The sequence below is a fragment of the Chaetodon auriga genome, chromosome 18 (assembly GCF_051107435.1).
Source record: "Chaetodon auriga isolate fChaAug3 chromosome 18, fChaAug3.hap1, whole genome shotgun sequence".
NCBI classification, from domain to species: Eukaryota; Metazoa; Chordata; class Actinopteri; order Chaetodontiformes; family Chaetodontidae; genus Chaetodon; species Chaetodon auriga.
This window is the reverse complement of record NC_135091.1, coordinates 20,452,501-20,470,000: the sequence shown is the minus strand read 5'-3', so window position 1 is coordinate 20,470,000 and position 17,500 is coordinate 20,452,501. Positions and strand designations below refer to the sequence as shown.

The window sequence follows — 17,500 nt, the reverse complement described above, 5'->3', positions numbered from 1 at the left end:
AGCTAAGCAGGGTCGGGCCTGGTTAGTACTTGGATGGGAGACCGCCTGGGAATACCAGGTGCTGTAAGCCTTTTCTTCACCAGTAGAGGGTGCTGTTCCTTCTTTAGTGGAATGGCCAGGCTTAGGGGACCCATGGAGCTTTAATCCGTCAGGCCCGTGTGTGCAACCACCAAAAGTGTGTCCATTGATTGACTTGCCTTCTTTAGAAGTCGGATTTGTTGGGCCGCACAATCAAAGCGGCCTCAACATTTCCAGACAAGTGAAAGGAGAAAGCCCTCACAGCCCAGAGTGTACATACACAGGGCACATGTATAAAAAGCTTGTGTGCATCAGTGCTTGCGGCTTACGGCCATACCAGCCTGACAACGCCCGATCTCGTCCGATCTCGGAAGCTAAGCAGGGTCGGGCCTGGTTAGTACTTGGATGGGAGACCGCCTGGGAATACCAGGTGCTGTAAGCCTTTTCTTCACCAGTAGAGGGTGCTGTTCCTTCTTTAGTGGAATGGCCAGGCTTAGGGGACCCATGGAGCTTTAATCCGTCAGGCCCGTGTGTGCAACCACCAAAAGTGTGTCCATTGATTGACTTGCCTTCTTTAGAAGTCGGATTTGTTGGGCCGCACAATCAAAGCGGCCTCAACATTTCCAGACAAGTGAAAGGAGAAAGCCCTCACAGCCCAGAGTGTACATACACAGGGCACATGTATAAAAAGCTTGTGTGCATCAGTGCTTGCGGCTTACGGCCATACCAGCCTGACAACGCCCGATCTCGTCCGATCTCGGAAGCTAAGCAGGGTCGGGCCTGGTTAGTACTTGGATGGGAGACCGCCTGGGAATACCAGGTGCTGTAAGCCTTTTCTTCACCAGTAGAGGGTGCTGTTCCTTCTTTAGTGGAATGGCCAGGCTTAGGGGACCCATGGAGCTTTAATCCGTCAGGCCCGTGTGTGCAACCACCAAAAGTGTGTCCATTGATTGACTTGCCTTCTTTAGAAGTCGGATTTGTTGGGCCGCACAATCAAAGCGGCCTCAACATTTCCAGACAAGTGAAAGGAGAAAGCCCTCACAGCCCAGAGTGTACATACACAGGGCACATGTATAAAAAGCTTGTGTGCATCAGTGCTTGCGGCTTACGGCCATACCAGCCTGACAACGCCCGATCTCGTCCGATCTCGGAAGCTAAGCAGGGTCGGGCCTGGTTAGTACTTGGATGGGAGACCGCCTGGGAATACCAGGTGCTGTAAGCCTTTTCTTCACCAGTAGAGGGTGCTGTTCCTTCTTTAGTGGAATGGCCAGGCTTAGGGGACCCATGGAGCTTTAATCCGTCAGGCCCGTGTGTGCAACCACCAAAAGTGTGTCCATTGATTGACTTGCCTTCTTTAGAAGTCGGATTTGTTGGGCCGCACAATCAAAGCGGCCTCAACATTTCCAGACAAGTGAAAGGAGAAAGCCCTCACAGCCCAGAGTGTACATACACAGGGCACATGTATAAAAAGCTTGTGTGCATCAGTGCTTGCGGCTTACGGCCATACCAGCCTGACAACGCCCGATCTCGTCCGATCTCGGAAGCTAAGCAGGGTCGGGCCTGGTTAGTACTTGGATGGGAGACCGCCTGGGAATACCAGGTGCTGTAAGCCTTTTCTTCTCCTCTTTCACCAGTAGAGGGTGCTGTTCCTTCTTTAGTGGAATGGCCAGGCTTAGGGGACCCATGGAGCTTTAATCCGTCAGGCCCGTGTGTGCAACCACCAAAAGTGTGTCCATTGATTGACTTGCCTTCTTTAGAAGTCGGATTTGTTGGGCCGCACAATCAAAGCGGCCTCAACATTTCCAGACAAGTGAAAGGAGAAAGCCCTCACACCCCAGAGTGTCCATACACAGGGCACATGTATAAAAAGCTTGTGTGCATCAGTGCTTGCGGCTTACGGCCATACCAGCCTGACAACGCCCGATCTTGTCCGATCTCGGAAGCTAAGCAGGGTCGGGCCTGGTTAGTACTTGGATGGGAGACCGCCTGGGAATACCAGGTGCTGTAAGTCTTTTCTTCTCCTCTTTCACCAGTAGAGGGTGCTGTTCCTTCTTTAGTGGAATGGCCAGGCTTAGGGGACCCATGGAGCTTTAATCCGTCAGGCCCGTGTGTGCAACCACCAAAAGTGTGTCCATTGATTGACTTGCCTTCTTTAGAAGTCGGATTTGTTGGGCCGCACAATCAAAGCGGCCTCAACATTTCCAGACAAGTGAAAGGAGAAAGCCCTCACAGCCCAGAGTGTACATACACAGGGCACATGTATAAAAAGCTTGTGTGCATCAGTGCTTGCGGCTTACGGCCATACCAGCCTGACAACGCCCGATCTCGTCCGATCTCGGAAGCTAAGCAGGGTCGGGCCTGGTTAGTACTTGGATGGGAGACCGCCTGGGAATACCAGGTGCTGTAAGTCTTTTCTTCTCCTCTTTCACCAGTAGAGGGTGCTGTTCCTTCTTTAGTGGAATGGCCAGGCTTAGGGGACCCATGGAGCTTTAATCCGTCAGGCCCGTGTGTGCAACCACCAAAAGTGTGTCCATTGATTGACTTGCCTTCTTTAGAAGTCGGATTTGTTGGGCCGCACAATCAAAGCGGCCTCAACATTTCCAGACAAGTGAAAGGAGAAAGCCCTCACAGCCCAGAGTGTACATACACAGGGCACATGTATAAAAAGCTTGTGTGCATCAGTGCTTGCGGCTTACGGCCATACCAGCCTGACAACGCCCGATCTCGTCCGATCTCGGAAGCTAAGCAGGGTCGGGCCTGGTTAGTACTTGGATGGGAGACCGCCTGGGAATACCAGGTGCTGTAAGCCTTTTCTTCTCCTCTTTCACCAGTAGAGGGTGCTGTTCCTTCTTTAGTGGAATGGCCAGGCTTAGGGGACCCATGGAGCTTTAATCCGTCAGGCCCGTGTGTGCAACCACCAAAAGTGTGTCCATTGATTGACTTGCCTTCTTTAGAAGTCGGATTTGTTGGGCCGCACAATCAAAGCGGCCTCAACATTTCCAGACAAGTGAAAGGAGAAAGTCCTCACAGCCCAGAGTGTACATACACAGGGCACATGTATAAAAAGCTTGTGTGCATCAGTGCTTGCGGCTTACGGCCATACCAGCCTGACAACGCCCGATCTCGTCCGATCTCGGAAGCTAAGCAGGGTCGGGCCTGGTTAGTACTTGGATGGGAGACCGCCTGGGAATACCAGGTGCTGTAAGCCTTTTCTTCTCCTCTTTCACCAGTAGAGGGTGCTGTTCCTTCTTTAGTGGAATGGCCAGGCTTAGGGGACCCATGGAGCTTTAATCCGTCAGGCCCGTGTGTGCAACCACCAAAAGTGTGTCCATTGATTGACTTGCCTTCTTTAGAAGTCGGATTTGTTGGGCCGCACAATCAAAGCGGCCTCAACATTTCCAGACAAGTGAAAGGAGAAAGCCCTCACAGCCCAGAGTGTACATACACAGGGCACATGTATAAAAAGCTTGTGTGCATCAGTGCTTGCGGCTTACGGCCATACCAGCCTGACAACGCCCGATCTCGTCCGATCTCGGAAGCTAAGCAGGGTCGGGCCTGGTTAGTACTTGGATGGGAGACCGCCTGGGAATACCAGGTGCTGTAAGCCTTTTCTTCTCCTCTTTCACCAGTAGAGGGTGCTGTTCCTTCTTTAGTGGAATGGCCAGGCTTAGGGGACCCATGGAGCTTTAATCCGTCAGGCCCGTGTGTGCAACCACCAAAAGTGTGTCCATTGATTGACTTGCCTTCTTTAGAAGTCGGATTTGTTGGGCCGCACAATCAAAGCGGCCTCAACATTTCCAGACAAGTGAAAGGAGAAAGCCCTCACACCCCAGAGTGTACATACACAGGGCACATGTATAAAAAGCTTGTGTGCATCAGTGCTTGCGGCTTACGGCCATACCAGCCTGACAACGCCCGATCTCGTCCGATCTCGGAAGCTAAGCAGGGTCGGGCCTGGTTAGTACTTGGATGGGAGACCGCCTGGGAATACCAGGTGCTGTAAGTCTTTTCTTCTCCTCTTTCACCAGTAGAGGGTGCTGTTCCTTCTTTAGTGGAATGGCCAGGCTTAGGGGACCCATGGAGCTTTAATCCGTCAGGCCCGTGTGTGCAACCACCAAAAGTGTGTCCATTGATTGACTTGCCTTCTTTAGAAGTCGGATTTGTTGGGCCGCACAATCAAAGCGGCCTCAACATTTCCAGACAAGTGAAAGGAGAAAGCCCTCACAGCCCAGAGTGTACATACACAGGGCACATGTATAAAAAGCTTGTGTGCATCAGTGCTTGCGGCTTACGGCCATACCAGCCTGACAACGCCCGATCTCGTCCGATCTCGGAAGCTAAGCAGGGTCGGGCCTGGTTAGTACTTGGATGGGAGACCGCCTGGGAATACCAGGTGCTGTAAGCCTTTTCTTCTCCTCTTTCACCAGTAGAGGGTGCTGTTCCTTCTTTAGTGGAATGGCCAGGCTTAGGGGACCCATGGAGCTTTAATCCGTCAGGCCCGTGTGTGCAACCACCAAAAGTGTGTCCATTGATTGACTTGCCTTCTTTAGAAGTCGGATTTGTTGGGCCGCACAATCAAAGCGGCCTCAACATTTCCAGACAAGTGAAAGGAGAAAGCCCTCACAGCCCAGAGTGTACATACACAGGGCACATGTATAAAAAGCTTGTGTGCATCAGTGCTTGCGGCTTACGGCCATACCAGCCTGACAACGCCCGATCTCGTCCGATCTCGGAAGCTAAGCAGGGTCGGGCCTGGTTAGTACTTGGATGGGAGACCGCCTGGGAATACCAGGTGCTGTAAGCCTTTTCTTCACCAGTAGAGGGTGCTGTTCCTTCTTTAGTGGAATGGCCAGGCTTAGGGGACCCATGGAGCTTTAATCCGTCAGGCCCGTGTGTGCAACCACCAAAAGTGTGTCCATTGATTGACTTGCCTTCTTTAGAAGTCGGATTTGTTGGGCCGCACAATCAAAGCGGCCTCAACATTTCCAGACAAGTGAAAGGAGAAAGCCCTCACAGCCCAGAGTGTACATACACAGGGCACATGTATAAAAAGCTTGTGTGCATCAGTGCTTGCGGCTTACGGCCATACCAGCCTGACAACGCCCGATCTCGTCCGATCTCGGAAGCTAAGCAGGGTCGGGCCTGGTTAGTACTTGGATGGGAGACCGCCTGGGAATACCAGGTGCTGTAAGCCTTTTCTTCTCCTCTTTCACCAGTAGAGGGTGCTGTTCCTTCTTTAGTGGAATGGCCAGGCTTAGGGGACCCATGGAGCTTTAATCCGTCAGGCCCGTGTGTGCAACCACCAAAAGTGTGTCCATTGATTGACTTGCCTTCTTTAGAAGTCGGATTTGTTGGGCCGCACAATCAAAGCGGCCTCAACATTTCCAGACAAGTGAAAGGAGAAAGCCCTCACAGCCCAGAGTGTACATACACAGGGCACATGTATAAAAAGCTTGTGTGCATCAGTGCTTGCGGCTTACGGCCATACCAGCCTGACAACGCCCGATCTCGTCCGATCTCGGAAGCTAAGCAGGGTCGGGCCTGGTTAGTACTTGGATGGGAGACCGCCTGGGAATACCAGGTGCTGTAAGCCTTTTCTTCACCAGTAGAGGGTGCTGTTCCTTCTTTAGTGGAATGGCCAGGCTTAGGGGACCCATGGAGCTTTAATCCGTCAGGCCCGTGTGTGCAACCACCAAAAGTGTGTCCATTGATTGACTTGCCTTCTTTAGAAGTCGGATTTGTTGGGCCGCACAATCAAAGCGGCCTCAACATTTCCAGACAAGTGAAAGGAGAAAGCCCTCACAGCCCAGAGTGTACATACACAGGGCACATGTATAAAAAGCTTGTGTGCATCAGTGCTTGCGGCTTACGGCCATACCAGCCTGACAACGCCCGATCTCGTCCGATCTCGGAAGCTAAGCAGGGTCGGGCCTGGTTAGTACTTGGATGGGAGACCGCCTGGGAATACCAGGTGCTGTAAGTCTTTTCTTCTCCTCTTTCACCAGTAGAGGGTGCTGTTCCTTCTTTAGTGGAATGGCCAGGCTTAGGGGACCCATGGAGCTTTAATCCGTCAGGCCCGTGTGTGCAACCACCAAAAGTGTGTCCATTGATTGACTTGCCTTCTTTAGAAGTCGGATTTGTTGGGCCGCACAATCAAAGCGGCCTCAACATTTCCAGACAAGTGAAAGGAGAAAGCCCTCACAGCCCAGAGTGTACATACACAGGGCACATGTATAAAAAGCTTGTGTGCATCAGTGCTTGCGGCTTACGGCCATACCAGCCTGACAACGCCCGATCTCGTCCGATCTCGGAAGCTAAGCAGGGTCGGGCCTGGTTAGTACTTGGATGGGAGACCGCCTGGGAATACCAGGTGCTGTAAGCCTTTTCTTCTCCTCTTTCACCAGTAGAGGGTGCTGTTCCTTCTTTAGTGGAATGGCCAGGCTTAGGGGACCCATGGAGCTTTAATCCGTCAGGCCCGTGTGTGCAACCACCAAAAGTGTGTCCATTGATTGACTTGCCTTCTTTAGAAGTCGGATTTGTTGGGCCGCACAATCAAAGCGGCCTCAACATTTCCAGACAAGTGAAAGGAGAAAGCCCTCACAGCCCAGAGTGTACATACACAGGGCACATGTATAAAAAGCTTGTGTGCATCAGTGCTTGCGGCTTACGGCCATACCAGCCTGACAACGCCCGATCTCGTCCGATCTCGGAAGCTAAGCAGGGTCGGGCCTGGTTAGTACTTGGATGGGAGACCGCCTGGGAATACCAGGTGCTGTAAGCCTTTTCTTCTCCTCTTTCACCAGTAGAGGGTGCTGTTCCTTCTTTAGTGGAATGGCCAGGCTTAGGGGACCCATGGAGCTTTAATCCGTCAGGCCCGTGTGTGCAACCACCAAAAGTGTGTCCATTGATTGACTTGCCTTCTTTAGAAGTCGGATTTGTTGGGCCGCACAATCAAAGCGGCCTCAACATTTCCAGACAAGTGAAAGGAGAAAGCCCTCACAGCCCAGAGTGTACATACACAGGGCACATGTATAAAAAGCTTGTGTGCATCAGTGCTTGCGGCTTACGGCCATACCAGCCTGACAACGCCCGATCTCGTCCGATCTCGGAAGCTAAGCAGGGTCGGGCCTGGTTAGTACTTGGATGGGAGACCGCCTGGGAATACCAGGTGCTGTAAGCCTTTTCTTCACCAGTAGAGGGTGCTGTTCCTTCTTTAGTGGAATGGCCAGGCTTAGGGGACCCATGGAGCTTTAATCCGTCAGGCCCGTGTGTGCAACCACCAAAAGTGTGTCCATTGATTGACTTGCCTTCTTTAGAAGTCGGATTTGTTGGGCCGCACAATCAAAGCGGCCTCAACATTTCCAGACAAGTGAAAGGAGAAAGCCCTCACAGCCCAGAGTGTACATACACAGGGCACATGTATAAAAAGCTTGTGTGCATCAGTGCTTGCGGCTTACGGCCATACCAGCCTGACAACGCCCGATCTCGTCCGATCTCGGAAGCTAAGCAGGGTCGGGCCTGGTTAGTACTTGGATGGGAGACCGCCTGGGAATACCAGGTGCTGTAAGCCTTTTCTTCTCCTCTTTCACCAGTAGAGGGTGCTGTTCCTTCTTTAGTGGAATGGCCAGGCTTAGGGGACCCATGGAGCTTTAATCCGTCAGGCCCGTGTGTGCAACCACCAAAAGTGTGTCCATTGATTGACTTGCCTTCTTTAGAAGTCGGATTTGTTGGGCCGCACAATCAAAGCGGCCTCAACATTTCCAGACAAGTGAAAGGAGAAAGCCCTCACAGCCCAGAGTGTACATACACAGGGCACATGTATAAAAAGCTTGTGTGCATCAGTGCTTGCGGCTTACGGCCATACCAGCCTGACAACGCCCGATCTCGTCCGATCTCGGAAGCTAAGCAGGGTCGGGCCTGGTTAGTACTTGGATGGGAGACCGCCTGGGAATACCAGGTGCTGTAAGCCTTTTCTTCACCAGTAGAGGGTGCTGTTCCTTCTTTAGTGGAATGGCCAGGCTTAGGGGACCCATGGAGCTTTAATCCGTCAGGCCCGTGTGTGCAACCACCAAAAGTGTGTCCATTGATTGACTTGCCTTCTTTAGAAGTCGGATTTGTTGGGCCGCACAATCAAAGCGGCCTCAACATTTCCAGACAAGTGAAAGGAGAAAGCCCTCACAGCCCAGAGTGTACATACACAGGGCACATGTATAAAAAGCTTGTGTGCATCAGTGCTTGCGGCTTACGGCCATACCAGCCTGACAACGCCCGATCTCGTCCGATCTCGGAAGCTAAGCAGGGTCGGGCCTGGTTAGTACTTGGATGGGAGACCGCCTGGGAATACCAGGTGCTGTAAGTCTTTTCTTCTCCTCTTTCACCAGTAGAGGGTGCTGTTCCTTCTTTAGTGGAATGGCCAGGCTTAGGGGACCCATGGAGCTTTAATCCGTCAGGCCCGTGTGTGCAACCACCAAAAGTGTGTCCATTGATTGACTTGCCTTCTTTAGAAGTCGGATTTGTTGGGCCGCACAATCAAAGCGGCCTCAACATTTCCAGACAAGTGAAAGGAGAAAGCCCTCACAGCCCAGAGTGTACATACACAGGGCACATGTATAAAAAGCTTGTGTGCATCAGTGCTTGCGGCTTACGGCCATACCAGCCTGACAACGCCCGATCTCGTCCGATCTCGGAAGCTAAGCAGGGTCGGGCCTGGTTAGTACTTGGATGGGAGACCGCCTGGGAATACCAGGTGCTGTAAGCCTTTTCTTCTCCTCTTTCACCAGTAGAGGGTGCTGTTCCTTCTTTAGTGGAATGGCCAGGCTTAGGGGACCCATGGAGCTTTAATCCGTCAGGCCCGTGTGTGCAACCACCAAAAGTGTGTCCATTGATTGACTTGCCTTCTTTAGAAGTCGGATTTGTTGGGCCGCACAATCAAAGCGGCCTCAACATTTCCAGACAAGTGAAAGGAGAAAGCCCTCACAGCCCAGAGTGTACATACACAGGGCACATGTATAAAAAGCTTGTGTGCATCAGTGCTTGCGGCTTACGGCCATACCAGCCTGACAACGCCCGATCTCGTCCGATCTCGGAAGCTAAGCAGGGTCGGGCCTGGTTAGTACTTGGATGGGAGACCGCCTGGGAATACCAGGTGCTGTAAGCCTTTTCTTCTCCTCTTTCACCAGTAGAGGGTGCTGTTCCTTCTTTAGTGGAATGGCCAGGCTTAGGGGACCCATGGAGCTTTAATCCGTCAGGCCCGTGTGTGCAACCACCAAAAGTGTGTCCATTGATTGACTTGCCTTCTTTAGAAGTCGGATTTGTTGGGCCGCACAATCAAAGCGGCCTCAACATTTCCAGACAAGTGAAAGGAGAAAGCCCTCACAGCCCAGAGTGTACATACACAGGGCACATGTATAAAAAGCTTGTGTGCATCAGTGCTTGCGGCTTACGGCCATACCAGCCTGACAACGCCCGATCTCGTCCGATCTCGGAAGCTAAGCAGGGTCGGGCCTGGTTAGTACTTGGATGGGAGACCGCCTGGGAATACCAGGTGCTGTAAGCCTTTTCTTCTCCTCTTTCACCAGTAGAGGGTGCTGTTCCTTCTTTAGTGGAATGGCCAGGCTTAGGGGACCCATGGAGCTTTAATCCGTCAGGCCCGTGTGTGCAACCACCAAAAGTGTGTCCATTGATTGACTTGCCTTCTTTAGAAGTCGGATTTGTTGGGCCGCACAATCAAAGCGGCCTCAACATTTCCAGACAAGTGAAAGGAGAAAGCCCTCACAGCCCAGAGTGTACATACACAGGGCACATGTATAAAAAGCTTGTGTGCATCAGTGCTTGCGGCTTACGGCCATACCAGCCTGACAACGCCCGATCTCGTCCGATCTCGGAAGCTAAGCAGGGTCGGGCCTGGTTAGTACTTGGATGGGAGACCGCCTGGGAATACCAGGTGCTGTAAGCCTTTTCTTCTCCTCTTTCACCAGTAGAGGGTGCTGTTCCTTCTTTAGTGGAATGGCCAGGCTTAGGGGACCCATGGAGCTTTAATCCGTCAGGCCCGTGTGTGCAACCACCAAAAGTGTGTCCATTGATTGACTTGCCTTCTTTAGAAGTCGGATTTGTTGGGCCGCACAATCAAAGCGGCCTCAACATTTCCAGACAAGTGAAAGGAGAAAGCCCTCACACCCCAGAGTGTACATACACAGGGCACATGTATAAAAAGCTTGTGTGCATCAGTGCTTGCGGCTTACGGCCATACCAGCCTGACAACGCCCGATCTCGTCCGATCTCGGAAGCTAAGCAGGGTCGGGCCTGGTTAGTACTTGGATGGGAGACCGCCTGGGAATACCAGGTGCTGTAAGTCTTTTCTTCTCCTCTTTCACCAGTAGAGGGTGCTGTTCCTTCTTTAGTGGAATGGCCAGGCTTAGGGGACCCATGGAGCTTTAATCCGTCAGGCCCGTGTGTGCAACCACCAAAAGTGTGTCCATTGATTGACTTGCCTTCTTTAGAAGTCGGATTTGTTGGGCCGCACAATCAAAGCGGCCTCAACATTTCCAGACAAGTGAAAGGAGAAAGCCCTCACAGCCCAGAGTGTACATACACAGGGCACATGTATAAAAAGCTTGTGTGCATCAGTGCTTGCGGCTTACGGCCATACCAGCCTGACAACGCCCGATCTCGTCCGATCTCGGAAGCTAAGCAGGGTCGGGCCTGGTTAGTACTTGGATGGGAGACCGCCTGGGAATACCAGGTGCTGTAAGCCTTTTCTTCTCCTCTTTCACCAGTAGAGGGTGCTGTTCCTTCTTTAGTGGAATGGCCAGGCTTAGGGGACCCATGGAGCTTTAATCCGTCAGGCCCGTGTGTGCAACCACCAAAAGTGTGTCCATTGATTGACTTGCCTTCTTTAGAAGTCGGATTTGTTGGGCCGCACAATCAAAGCGGCCTCAACATTTCCAGACAAGTGAAAGGAGAAAGCCCTCACAGCCCAGAGTGTACATACACAGGGCACATGTATAAAAAGCTTGTGTGCATCAGTGCTTGCGGCTTACGGCCATACCAGCCTGACAACGCCCGATCTCGTCCGATCTCGGAAGCTAAGCAGGGTCGGGCCTGGTTAGTACTTGGATGGGAGACCGCCTGGGAATACCAGGTGCTGTAAGCCTTTTCTTCTCCTCTTTCACCAGTAGAGGGTGCTGTTCCTTCTTTAGTGGAATGGCCAGGCTTAGGGGACCCATGGAGCTTTAATCCGTCAGGCCCGTGTGTGCAACCACCAAAAGTGTGTCCATTGATTGACTTGCCTTCTTTAGAAGTCGGATTTGTTGGGCCGCACAATCAAAGCGGCCTCAACATTTCCAGACAAGTGAAAGGAGAAAGCCCTCACAGCCCAGAGTGTACATACACAGGGCACATGTATAAAAAGCTTGTGTGCATCAGTGCTTGCGGCTTACGGCCATACCAGCCTGACAACGCCCGATCTCGTCCGATCTCGGAAGCTAAGCAGGGTCGGGCCTGGTTAGTACTTGGATGGGAGACCGCCTGGGAATACCAGGTGCTGTAAGCCTTTTCTTCTCCTCTTTCACCAGTAGAGGGTGCTGTTCCTTCTTTAGTGGAATGGCCAGGCTTAGGGGACCCATGGAGCTTTAATCCGTCAGGCCCGTGTGTGCAACCACCAAAAGTGTGTCCATTGATTGACTTGCCTTCTTTAGAAGTCGGATTTGTTGGGCCGCACAATCAAAGCGGCCTCAACATTTCCAGACAAGTGAAAGGAGAAAGCCCTCACAGCCCAGAGTGTACATACACAGGGCACATGTATAAAAAGCTTGTGTGCATCAGTGCTTGCGGCTTACGGCCATACCAGCCTGACAACGCCCGATCTCGTCCGATCTCGGAAGCTAAGCAGGGTCGGGCCTGGTTAGTACTTGGATGGGAGACCGCCTGGGAATACCAGGTGCTGTAAGCCTTTTCTTCACCAGTAGAGGGTGCTGTTCCTTCTTTAGTGGAATGGCCAGGCTTAGGGGACCCATGGAGCTTTAATCCGTCAGGCCCGTGTGTGCAACCACCAAAAGTGTGTCCATTGATTGACTTGCCTTCTTTAGAAGTCGGATTTGTTGGGCCGCACAATCAAAGCGGCCTCAACATTTCCAGACAAGTGAAAGGAGAAAGCCCTCACAGCCCAGAGTGTACATACACAGGGCACATGTATAAAAAGCTTGTGTGCATCAGTGCTTGCGGCTTACGGCCATACCAGCCTGACAACGCCCGATCTCGTCCGATCTCGGAAGCTAAGCAGGGTCGGGCCTGGTTAGTACTTGGATGGGAGACCGCCTGGGAATACCAGGTGCTGTAAGCCTTTTCTTCTCCTCTTTCACCAGTAGAGGGTGCTGTTCCTTCTTTAGTGGAATGGCCAGGCTTAGGGGACCCATGGAGCTTTAATCCGTCAGGCCCGTGTGTGCAACCACCAAAAGTGTGTCCATTGATTCACTTGCCTTCTTTAGAAGTCGGATTTGTTGGGCCGCACAATCAAAGCGGCCTCAACATTTCCAGACAAGTGAAAGGAGAAAGCCCTCACACCCCAGAGTGTACATACACAGGGCACATGTATAAAAAGCTTGTGTGCATCAGTGCTTGCGGCTTACGGCCATACCAGCCTGACAACGCCCGATCTCGTCCGATCTCGGAAGCTAAGCAGGGTCGGGCCTGGTTAGTACTTGGATGGGAGACCGCCTGGGAATACCAGGTGCTGTAAGTCTTTTCTTCTCCTCTTTCACCAGTAGAGGGTGCTGTTCCTTCTTTAGTGGAATGGCCAGGCTTAGGGGACCCATGGAGCTTTAATCCGTCAGGCCCGTGTGTGCAACCACCAAAAGTGTGTCCATTGATTGACTTGCCTTCTTTAGAAGTCGGATTTGTTGGGCCGCACAATCAAAGCGGCCTCAACATTTCCAGACAAGTGAAAGGAGAAAGCCCTCACAGCCCAGAGTGTACATACACAGGGCACATGTATAAAAAGCTTGTGTGCATAAGTGCTTGCGGCTTACGGCCATACCAGCCTGACAACGCCCGATCTCGTCCGATCTCGGAAGCTAAGCAGGGTCGGGCCTGGTTAGTACTTGGATGGGAGACCGCCTGGGAATACCAGGTGCTGTAAGTCTTTTCTTCTCCTCTTTCACCAGTAGAGGGTGCTGTTCCTTCTTTAGTGGAATGGCCAGGCTTAGGGGACCCATGGAGCTTTAATCCGTCAGGCCCGTGTGTGCAACCACCAAAAGTGTGTCCATTGATTGACTTGCCTTCTTTAGAAGTCGGATTTGTTGGGCCGCACAATCAAAGCGGCCTCAACATTTCCAGACAAGTGAAAGGAGAAAGCCCTCACAGCCCAGAGTGTACATACACAGGGCACATGTATAAAAAGCTTGTGTGCATCAGTGCTTGCGGCTTACGGCCATACCAGCCTGACAACGCCCGATCTCGTCCGATCTCGGAAGCTAAGCAGGGTCGGGCCTGGTTAGTACTTGGATGGGAGACCGCCTGGGAATACCAGGTGCTGTAAGCCTTTTCTTCTCCTCTTTCACCAGTAGAGGGTGCTGTTCCTTCTTTAGTGGAATGGCCAGGCTTAGGGGACCCATGGAGCTTTAATCCGTCAGGCCCGTGTGTGCAACCACCAAAAGTGTGTCCATTGATTGACTTGCCTTCTTTAGAAGTCGGATTTGTTGGGCCGCACAATCAAAGCGGCCTCAACATTTCCAGACAAGTGAAAGGAGAAAGCCCTCACAGCCCAGAGTGTACATACACAGGGCACATGTATAAAAAGCTTGTGTGCATCAGTGCTTGCGGCTTACGGCCATACCAGCCTGACAACGCCCGATCTCGTCCGATCTCGGAAGCTAAGCAGGGTCGGGCCTGGTTAGTACTTGGATGGGAGACCGCCTGGGAATACCAGGTGCTGTAAGCCTTTTCTTCTCCTCTTTCACCAGTAGAGGGTGCTGTTCCTTCTTTAGTGGAATGGCCAGGCTTAGGGGACCCATGGAGCTTTAATCCGTCAGGCCCGTGTGTGCAACCACCAAAAGTGTGTCCATTGATTGACTTGCCTTCTTTAGAAGTCGGATTTGTTGGGCCGCACAATCAAAGCGGCCTCAACATTTCCAGACAAGTGAAAGGAGAAAGCCCTCACACCCCAGAGTGTACATACACAGGGCACATGTATAAAAAGCTTGTGTGCATCAGTGCTTGCGGCTTACGGCCATACCAGCCTGACAACGCCCGATCTCGTCCGATCTCGGAAGCTAAGCAGGGTCGGGCCTGGTTAGTACTTGGATGGGAGACCGCCTGGGAATACCAGGTGCTGTAAGTCTTTTCTTCTCCTCTTTCACCAGTAGAGGGTGCTGTTCCTTCTTTAGTGGAATGGCCAGGCTTAGGGGACCCATGGAGCTTTAATCCGTCAGGCCCGTGTGTGCAACCACCAAAAGTGTGTCCATTGATTGACTTGCCTTCTTTAGAAGTCGGATTTGTTGGGCCGCACAATCAAAGCGGCCTCAACATTTCCAGACAAGTGAAAGGAGAAAGCCCTCACAGCCCAGAGTGTACATACACAGGGCACATGTATAAAAAGCTTGTGTGCATAAGTGCTTGCGGCTTACGGCCATACCAGCCTGACAACGCCCGATCTCGTCCGATCTCGGAAGCTAAGCAGGGTCGGGCCTGGTTAGTACTTGGATGGGAGACCGCCTGGGAATACCAGGTGCTGTAAGTCTTTTCTTCTCCTCTTTCACCAGTAGAGGGTGCTGTTCCTTCTTTAGTGGAATGGCCAGGCTTAGGGGACCCATGGAGCTTTAATCCGTCAGGCCCGTGTGTGCAACCACCAAAAGTGTGTCCATTGATTGACTTGCCTTCTTTAGAAGTCGGATTTGTTGGGCCGCACAATCAAAGCGGCCTCAACATTTCCAGACAAGTGAAAGGAGAAAGCCCTCACAGCCCAGAGTGTACATACACAGGGCACATGTATAAAAAGCTTGTGTGCATCAGTGCTTGCGGCTTACGGCCATACCAGCCTGACAACGCCCGATCTCGTCCGATCTCGGAAGCTAAGCAGGGTCGGGCCTGGTTAGTACTTGGATGGGAGACCGCCTGGGAATACCAGGTGCTGTAAGCCTTTTCTTCTCCTCTTTCACCAGTAGAGGGTGCTGTTCCTTCTTTAGTGGAATGGCCAGGCTTAGGGGACCCATGGAGCTTTAATCCGTCAGGCCCGTGTGTGCAACCACCAAAAGTGTGTCCATTGATTGACTTGCCTTCTTTAGAAGTCGGATTTGTTGGGCCGCACAATCAAAGCGGCCTCAACATTTCCAGACAAGTGAAAGGAGAAAGCCCTCACAGCCCAGAGTGTACATACACAGGGCACATGTATAAAAAGCTTGTGTGCATCAGTGCTTGCGGCTTACGGCCATACCAGCCTGACAACGCCCGATCTCGTCCGATCTCGGAAGCTAAGCAGGGTCGGGCCTGGTTAGTACTTGGATGGGAGACCGCCTGGGAATACCAGGTGCTGTAAGCCTTTTCTTCTCCTCTTTCACCAGTAGAGGGTGCTGTTCCTTCTTTAGTGGAATGGCCAGGCTTAGGGGACCCATGGAGCTTTAATCCGTCAGGCCCGTGTGTGCAACCACCAAAAGTGTGTCCATTGATTGACTTGCCTTCTTTAGAAGTCGGATTTGTTGGGCCGCACAATCAAAGCGGCCTCAACATTTCCAGACAAGTGAAAGGAGAAAGCCCTCACAGCCCAGAGTGTACATACACAGGGCACATGTATAAAAAGCTTGTGTGCATCAGTGCTTGCGGCTTACGGCCATACCAGCCTGACAACGCCCGATCTCGTCCGATCTCGGAAGCTAAGCAGGGTCGGGCCTGGTTAGTACTTGGATGGGAGACCGCCTGGGAATACCAGGTGCTGTAAGCCTTTTCTTCTCCTCTTTCACCAGTAGAGGGTGCTGTTCCTTCTTTAGTGGAATGGCCAGGCTTAGGGGACCCATGGAGCTTTAATCCGTCAGGCCCGTGTGTGCAACCACCAAAAGTGTGTCCATTGATTGACTTGCCTTCTTTAGAAGTCGGATTTGTTGGGCCGCACAATCAAAGCGGCCTCAACATTTCCAGACAAGTGAAAGGAGAAAGCCCTCACAGCCCAGAGTGTACATACACAGGGCACATGTATAAAAAGCTTGTGTGCATCAGTGCTTGCGGCTTACGGCCATACCAGCCTGACAACGCCCGATCTCGTCCGATCTCGGAAGCTAAGCAGGGTCGGGCCTGGTTAGTACTTGGATGGGAGACCGCCTGGGAATACCAGGTGCTGTAAGCCTTTTCTTCTCCTCTTTCACCAGTAGAGGGTGCTGTTCCTTCTTTAGTGGAATGGCCAGGCTTAGGGGACCCATGGAGCTTTAATCCGTCAGGCCCGTGTGTGCAACCACCAAAAGTGTGTCCATTGATTGACTTGCCTTCTTTAGAAGTCGGATTTGTTGGGCCGCACAATCAAAGCGGCCTCAACATTTCCAGACAAGTGAAAGGAGAAAGCCCTCACAGCCCAGAGTGTACATACACAGGGCACATGTATAAAAAGCTTGTGTGCATCAGTGCTTGCGGCTTACGGCCATACCAGCCTGACAACGCCCGATCTCGTCCGATCTCGGAAGCTAAGCAGGGTCGGGCCTGGTTAGTACTTGGATGGGAGACCGCCTGGGAATACCAGGTGCTGTAAGCCTTTTCTTCACCAGTAGAGGGTGCTGTTCCTTCTTTAGTGGAATGGCCAGGCTTAGGGGACCCATGGAGCTTTAATCCGTCAGGCCCGTGTGTGCAACCACCAAAAGTGTGTCCATTGATTGACTTGCCTTCTTTAGAAGTCGGATTTGTTGGGCCGCACAATCAAAGCGGCCTCAACATTTCCAGACAAGTGAAAGGAGAAAGCCCTCACAGCCCAGAGTGTACATACACAGGGCACATGTATAAAAAGCTTGTGTGCATCAGTGCTTGCGGCTTACGGCCATACCAGCCTGACAACGCCCGATCTCGTCCGATCTCGGAAGCTAAGCAGGGTCGGGCCTGGTTAGTACTTGGATGGGAGACCGCCTGGGAATACCAGGTGCTGTAAGTCTTTTCTTCTCCTCTTTCACCAGTAGAGGGTGCTGTTCCTTCTTTAGTGGAATGGCCAGGCTTAGGGGACCCATGGAGCTTTAATCCGTCAGGCCCGTGTGTGCAACCACCAAAAGTGTGTCCATTGATTGACTTGCCTTCTTTAGAAGTCGGATTTGTTGGGCCGCACAATCAAAGCGGCCTCAACATTTCCAGACAAGTGAAAGGAGAAAGCCCTCACAGCCCAGAGTGTACATACACAGGGCACATGTATAAAAAGCTTGTGTGCATCAGTGCTTGCGGCTTACGGCCATACCAGCCTGACAACGCCCGATCTCGTCCGATCTCGGAAGCTAAGCAGGGTCGGGCCTGGTTAGTACTTGGA

At 52.1% G+C, this 17,500-nt stretch overlaps 45 non-coding genes across 45 annotated transcripts in view; all 45 read left to right on the top strand.

The window, feature by feature from the left end:
* LOC143336868 (5S ribosomal RNA) overlaps positions 1 to 70 on the top strand; it is a 119-nt gene extending 49 nt beyond the window's left edge. Inside the window, exon 1 of the ribosomal RNA XR_013078612.1 lies at positions 1 to 70. This exon is cut by the window's left edge and continues 49 nt beyond it. This is a non-coding gene — a ribosomal RNA (5S ribosomal RNA).
* A 271-nt stretch (positions 71 to 341) lies between these two features.
* LOC143337542 (5S ribosomal RNA) lies at positions 342 to 460 on the top strand. Its single transcript, XR_013079173.1, has one exon. It is a non-coding gene; the product is annotated as a 5S ribosomal RNA (ribosomal RNA).
* A 271-nt stretch (positions 461 to 731) lies between these two features.
* On the top strand, positions 732 to 850 carry LOC143337541 (5S ribosomal RNA). The gene has a single exon (XR_013079172.1). It is a non-coding gene; the product is annotated as a 5S ribosomal RNA (ribosomal RNA).
* A 271-nt stretch (positions 851 to 1,121) lies between these two features.
* LOC143337540 (5S ribosomal RNA) lies at positions 1,122 to 1,240 on the top strand. The gene has a single exon (XR_013079171.1). It is a non-coding gene; the product is annotated as a 5S ribosomal RNA (ribosomal RNA).
* A 271-nt stretch (positions 1,241 to 1,511) lies between these two features.
* Positions 1,512 to 1,630, top strand: LOC143337539 (5S ribosomal RNA). The gene has a single exon (XR_013079170.1). It is a non-coding gene; the product is annotated as a 5S ribosomal RNA (ribosomal RNA).
* Positions 1,631 to 1,910: 280 nt separating this feature from the next.
* Positions 1,911 to 2,029, top strand: LOC143336882 (5S ribosomal RNA). Its single transcript, XR_013078625.1, has one exon. It is a non-coding gene; the product is annotated as a 5S ribosomal RNA (ribosomal RNA).
* A 280-nt stretch (positions 2,030 to 2,309) lies between these two features.
* On the top strand, positions 2,310 to 2,428 carry LOC143336828 (5S ribosomal RNA). Its single transcript, XR_013078574.1, has one exon. It is a non-coding gene; the product is annotated as a 5S ribosomal RNA (ribosomal RNA).
* A 280-nt stretch (positions 2,429 to 2,708) lies between these two features.
* On the top strand, positions 2,709 to 2,827 carry LOC143337538 (5S ribosomal RNA). The gene has a single exon (XR_013079169.1). It is a non-coding gene; the product is annotated as a 5S ribosomal RNA (ribosomal RNA).
* Positions 2,828 to 3,107: 280 nt separating this feature from the next.
* On the top strand, positions 3,108 to 3,226 carry LOC143337537 (5S ribosomal RNA). The gene has a single exon (XR_013079168.1). It is a non-coding gene; the product is annotated as a 5S ribosomal RNA (ribosomal RNA).
* Positions 3,227 to 3,506: 280 nt separating this feature from the next.
* LOC143337536 (5S ribosomal RNA) lies at positions 3,507 to 3,625 on the top strand. Its single transcript, XR_013079167.1, has one exon. It is a non-coding gene; the product is annotated as a 5S ribosomal RNA (ribosomal RNA).
* A 280-nt stretch (positions 3,626 to 3,905) lies between these two features.
* On the top strand, positions 3,906 to 4,024 carry LOC143336827 (5S ribosomal RNA). Its single transcript, XR_013078573.1, has one exon. It is a non-coding gene; the product is annotated as a 5S ribosomal RNA (ribosomal RNA).
* Positions 4,025 to 4,304: 280 nt separating this feature from the next.
* On the top strand, positions 4,305 to 4,423 carry LOC143337535 (5S ribosomal RNA). The gene has a single exon (XR_013079166.1). It is a non-coding gene; the product is annotated as a 5S ribosomal RNA (ribosomal RNA).
* Positions 4,424 to 4,703: 280 nt separating this feature from the next.
* Positions 4,704 to 4,822, top strand: LOC143337533 (5S ribosomal RNA). The gene has a single exon (XR_013079164.1). It is a non-coding gene; the product is annotated as a 5S ribosomal RNA (ribosomal RNA).
* A 271-nt stretch (positions 4,823 to 5,093) lies between these two features.
* LOC143337532 (5S ribosomal RNA) lies at positions 5,094 to 5,212 on the top strand. The gene has a single exon (XR_013079162.1). It is a non-coding gene; the product is annotated as a 5S ribosomal RNA (ribosomal RNA).
* Positions 5,213 to 5,492: 280 nt separating this feature from the next.
* LOC143337531 (5S ribosomal RNA) lies at positions 5,493 to 5,611 on the top strand. Its single transcript, XR_013079161.1, has one exon. It is a non-coding gene; the product is annotated as a 5S ribosomal RNA (ribosomal RNA).
* A 271-nt stretch (positions 5,612 to 5,882) lies between these two features.
* Positions 5,883 to 6,001, top strand: LOC143336826 (5S ribosomal RNA). The gene has a single exon (XR_013078572.1). It is a non-coding gene; the product is annotated as a 5S ribosomal RNA (ribosomal RNA).
* A 280-nt stretch (positions 6,002 to 6,281) lies between these two features.
* On the top strand, positions 6,282 to 6,400 carry LOC143337530 (5S ribosomal RNA). Its single transcript, XR_013079160.1, has one exon. It is a non-coding gene; the product is annotated as a 5S ribosomal RNA (ribosomal RNA).
* A 280-nt stretch (positions 6,401 to 6,680) lies between these two features.
* LOC143337529 (5S ribosomal RNA) lies at positions 6,681 to 6,799 on the top strand. The gene has a single exon (XR_013079159.1). It is a non-coding gene; the product is annotated as a 5S ribosomal RNA (ribosomal RNA).
* Positions 6,800 to 7,079: 280 nt separating this feature from the next.
* On the top strand, positions 7,080 to 7,198 carry LOC143337527 (5S ribosomal RNA). Its single transcript, XR_013079158.1, has one exon. It is a non-coding gene; the product is annotated as a 5S ribosomal RNA (ribosomal RNA).
* A 271-nt stretch (positions 7,199 to 7,469) lies between these two features.
* Positions 7,470 to 7,588, top strand: LOC143337526 (5S ribosomal RNA). The gene has a single exon (XR_013079157.1). It is a non-coding gene; the product is annotated as a 5S ribosomal RNA (ribosomal RNA).
* Positions 7,589 to 7,868: 280 nt separating this feature from the next.
* Positions 7,869 to 7,987, top strand: LOC143337525 (5S ribosomal RNA). Its single transcript, XR_013079156.1, has one exon. It is a non-coding gene; the product is annotated as a 5S ribosomal RNA (ribosomal RNA).
* A 271-nt stretch (positions 7,988 to 8,258) lies between these two features.
* LOC143336825 (5S ribosomal RNA) lies at positions 8,259 to 8,377 on the top strand. The gene has a single exon (XR_013078571.1). It is a non-coding gene; the product is annotated as a 5S ribosomal RNA (ribosomal RNA).
* A 280-nt stretch (positions 8,378 to 8,657) lies between these two features.
* LOC143337524 (5S ribosomal RNA) lies at positions 8,658 to 8,776 on the top strand. Its single transcript, XR_013079155.1, has one exon. It is a non-coding gene; the product is annotated as a 5S ribosomal RNA (ribosomal RNA).
* A 280-nt stretch (positions 8,777 to 9,056) lies between these two features.
* LOC143337523 (5S ribosomal RNA) lies at positions 9,057 to 9,175 on the top strand. The gene has a single exon (XR_013079154.1). It is a non-coding gene; the product is annotated as a 5S ribosomal RNA (ribosomal RNA).
* Positions 9,176 to 9,455: 280 nt separating this feature from the next.
* LOC143337521 (5S ribosomal RNA) lies at positions 9,456 to 9,574 on the top strand. The gene has a single exon (XR_013079152.1). It is a non-coding gene; the product is annotated as a 5S ribosomal RNA (ribosomal RNA).
* A 280-nt stretch (positions 9,575 to 9,854) lies between these two features.
* LOC143337520 (5S ribosomal RNA) lies at positions 9,855 to 9,973 on the top strand. The gene has a single exon (XR_013079151.1). It is a non-coding gene; the product is annotated as a 5S ribosomal RNA (ribosomal RNA).
* A 280-nt stretch (positions 9,974 to 10,253) lies between these two features.
* Positions 10,254 to 10,372, top strand: LOC143336823 (5S ribosomal RNA). The gene has a single exon (XR_013078569.1). It is a non-coding gene; the product is annotated as a 5S ribosomal RNA (ribosomal RNA).
* A 280-nt stretch (positions 10,373 to 10,652) lies between these two features.
* On the top strand, positions 10,653 to 10,771 carry LOC143337519 (5S ribosomal RNA). The gene has a single exon (XR_013079150.1). It is a non-coding gene; the product is annotated as a 5S ribosomal RNA (ribosomal RNA).
* Positions 10,772 to 11,051: 280 nt separating this feature from the next.
* LOC143337518 (5S ribosomal RNA) lies at positions 11,052 to 11,170 on the top strand. The gene has a single exon (XR_013079149.1). It is a non-coding gene; the product is annotated as a 5S ribosomal RNA (ribosomal RNA).
* A 280-nt stretch (positions 11,171 to 11,450) lies between these two features.
* Positions 11,451 to 11,569, top strand: LOC143337517 (5S ribosomal RNA). The gene has a single exon (XR_013079148.1). It is a non-coding gene; the product is annotated as a 5S ribosomal RNA (ribosomal RNA).
* Positions 11,570 to 11,849: 280 nt separating this feature from the next.
* LOC143337516 (5S ribosomal RNA) lies at positions 11,850 to 11,968 on the top strand. The gene has a single exon (XR_013079147.1). It is a non-coding gene; the product is annotated as a 5S ribosomal RNA (ribosomal RNA).
* A 271-nt stretch (positions 11,969 to 12,239) lies between these two features.
* Positions 12,240 to 12,358, top strand: LOC143337515 (5S ribosomal RNA). The gene has a single exon (XR_013079146.1). It is a non-coding gene; the product is annotated as a 5S ribosomal RNA (ribosomal RNA).
* A 280-nt stretch (positions 12,359 to 12,638) lies between these two features.
* LOC143336822 (5S ribosomal RNA) lies at positions 12,639 to 12,757 on the top strand. Its single transcript, XR_013078568.1, has one exon. It is a non-coding gene; the product is annotated as a 5S ribosomal RNA (ribosomal RNA).
* Positions 12,758 to 13,037: 280 nt separating this feature from the next.
* Positions 13,038 to 13,156, top strand: LOC143336821 (5S ribosomal RNA). Its single transcript, XR_013078567.1, has one exon. It is a non-coding gene; the product is annotated as a 5S ribosomal RNA (ribosomal RNA).
* A 280-nt stretch (positions 13,157 to 13,436) lies between these two features.
* LOC143337514 (5S ribosomal RNA) lies at positions 13,437 to 13,555 on the top strand. The gene has a single exon (XR_013079145.1). It is a non-coding gene; the product is annotated as a 5S ribosomal RNA (ribosomal RNA).
* Positions 13,556 to 13,835: 280 nt separating this feature from the next.
* LOC143337513 (5S ribosomal RNA) lies at positions 13,836 to 13,954 on the top strand. Its single transcript, XR_013079144.1, has one exon. It is a non-coding gene; the product is annotated as a 5S ribosomal RNA (ribosomal RNA).
* Positions 13,955 to 14,234: 280 nt separating this feature from the next.
* LOC143336820 (5S ribosomal RNA) lies at positions 14,235 to 14,353 on the top strand. Its single transcript, XR_013078566.1, has one exon. It is a non-coding gene; the product is annotated as a 5S ribosomal RNA (ribosomal RNA).
* Positions 14,354 to 14,633: 280 nt separating this feature from the next.
* LOC143336819 (5S ribosomal RNA) lies at positions 14,634 to 14,752 on the top strand. The gene has a single exon (XR_013078565.1). It is a non-coding gene; the product is annotated as a 5S ribosomal RNA (ribosomal RNA).
* Positions 14,753 to 15,032: 280 nt separating this feature from the next.
* LOC143337511 (5S ribosomal RNA) lies at positions 15,033 to 15,151 on the top strand. Its single transcript, XR_013079143.1, has one exon. It is a non-coding gene; the product is annotated as a 5S ribosomal RNA (ribosomal RNA).
* Positions 15,152 to 15,431: 280 nt separating this feature from the next.
* LOC143337509 (5S ribosomal RNA) lies at positions 15,432 to 15,550 on the top strand. The gene has a single exon (XR_013079141.1). It is a non-coding gene; the product is annotated as a 5S ribosomal RNA (ribosomal RNA).
* Positions 15,551 to 15,830: 280 nt separating this feature from the next.
* On the top strand, positions 15,831 to 15,949 carry LOC143337508 (5S ribosomal RNA). The gene has a single exon (XR_013079140.1). It is a non-coding gene; the product is annotated as a 5S ribosomal RNA (ribosomal RNA).
* A 280-nt stretch (positions 15,950 to 16,229) lies between these two features.
* On the top strand, positions 16,230 to 16,348 carry LOC143337507 (5S ribosomal RNA). The gene has a single exon (XR_013079139.1). It is a non-coding gene; the product is annotated as a 5S ribosomal RNA (ribosomal RNA).
* A 280-nt stretch (positions 16,349 to 16,628) lies between these two features.
* Positions 16,629 to 16,747, top strand: LOC143337506 (5S ribosomal RNA). Its single transcript, XR_013079138.1, has one exon. It is a non-coding gene; the product is annotated as a 5S ribosomal RNA (ribosomal RNA).
* A 271-nt stretch (positions 16,748 to 17,018) lies between these two features.
* On the top strand, positions 17,019 to 17,137 carry LOC143336817 (5S ribosomal RNA). Its single transcript, XR_013078564.1, has one exon. It is a non-coding gene; the product is annotated as a 5S ribosomal RNA (ribosomal RNA).
* Positions 17,138 to 17,417: 280 nt separating this feature from the next.
* Positions 17,418 to 17,500, top strand: part of LOC143337505 (5S ribosomal RNA) — a 119-nt gene continuing 36 nt past the window's right edge. The window contains exon 1 of the ribosomal RNA XR_013079137.1: positions 17,418 to 17,500. This exon is cut by the window's right edge and continues 36 nt beyond it. This is a non-coding gene — a ribosomal RNA (5S ribosomal RNA).